A 1,410-nucleotide genomic window follows, 5' to 3' on the forward strand; every position below is an offset into this window, starting at 1 on the left:
GGCAGGAGTCTGAGCCAAAGAATTTCACTCCTTATACTTTTATAATGGACGGAACAACAGTAAACTGAACTTCACACAGTGTGCTGATCATCAACAGAGTCGTCTTTCAATTTTGAGGCAATTTATTATTTTTAACCCACATTCTGTAACGTTCCTCCCTTTTTCTCTTTCTCCTCCTATCAGTGTTGTACACAAAACCCATTCTCAGATTATAATAATGCGGATTTGCTTGTGTTCCGTATGTGTGAGTGGAGTGATTGTTAGTGGTTTAAGTCATTTTCTGATGTTTATGTTTTCACCTCGCTGTGACGTCATCAGGAGTCTAATTCCTGCGCTGAGACTCCCAGACCAGTCTAGACATAGTTCAGTCACTTCAATAGTTCTTCAGTGACTCACGTCATACCGCCGCTCCCTGCTTTTATTACCTCACTGGGCCTGTTGTGCTCCTACACTGTATGGGACACGCCCAAAAAAACCAGAAACTGTTGTTCAGGTAACAGCGCATGTGGGTTTTTCACCCTAAAGCTGTATTTTTATAAACAAACATTGGAGAGTTTTTCAGTTTGACTTCATATGTAAAGGACAGACTTAAATCAGTTGTGTCTCCTGCAGACTCTAAAGTCGCCACTGTGAATGTGAGAGAAGACGTTTCCTGTGTCTGTGAGTCTCATCTGGAGAAATAACAACAGGTACAGAACACTGGTTAGGGGAATTGTTTAATTGAAAGTGAAATTAAAAAACAGTAACTGATGGAAAACTGTAAACTTTCTCTTACCAGCTGTGGCAGCGGGGGCGTGGTCAAGCGCCGGTCTGTGACAGGAGGGCGGAGTCAGGGAAGGTAAGTGGCAGAATCACTACACCTGACATGAATTAACCTGTTTGTGTGTGTCTTCCCAGTGACCGCGCCCTACTTAAGGAGGGAGAGCGAGCGCAGAGGGGCTGATCTCTGAACTAGACGCTTCTTATGTTGATGTGTGTCTGTTCATTTGGAAGTTGTTAGACTGAAAAGTGTGGCAATAAAGCCCTTTTGGAAACCTGATCTCTGTCCTGCCGTCCTCTGTGCTCCACTCACCCTATCGAACTGCTACACCAGCTTTACAAAAAAAAAAGCCCTCCATGGAAATTCATGGAGTTTACATGATGTTTTAATGATTAGAAAAACATCTGCTTCAAACATCAGCAGAGACAGACTGGGACCAAAAAACGGCCCTGGACTTTCCCCCCAAATAGGCCCGCTATACTATACTATACTATACTATACTATACTATACTATACTATACTATAGTGCTATAGTAAAGTGCTATAGTGGTATATTGTCTGTCATAACAAAACCCACACAGATGAACTATTTATGATTGTTTATTCAAGAACTCAAGAACACCTAATATTCAAGAACGACTAAACATCAC

The 1,410-nt window shown here is 42.0% G+C and overlaps 1 long non-coding RNA gene across 2 annotated transcripts; it reads left to right on the forward strand.

The window, feature by feature from the left end:
• The first annotated feature begins 253 nt into the window (after positions 1-253).
• On the forward strand, positions 254-1,039 carry LOC132888521 (uncharacterized). 2 transcript variants are annotated; one of them, XR_009654941.1, is made up of 3 exons: positions 254-493; positions 613-689; positions 779-1,039. It is a non-coding gene; the product is annotated as an uncharacterized LOC132888521 (long non-coding RNA). The 2 variants fall into 2 exon arrangements; XR_009654940.1 differs by lacking the exon at positions 254-493 and having other exon boundaries at positions 512-689.
• The last annotated feature ends 371 nt before the right edge of the window (positions 1,040-1,410 follow it).

Source organism: Neoarius graeffei, chromosome 7 (genome assembly GCF_027579695.1).
Source record: "Neoarius graeffei isolate fNeoGra1 chromosome 7, fNeoGra1.pri, whole genome shotgun sequence".
Lineage (NCBI taxonomy): Eukaryota > Metazoa > Chordata > Actinopteri > Siluriformes > Ariidae > Neoarius > Neoarius graeffei.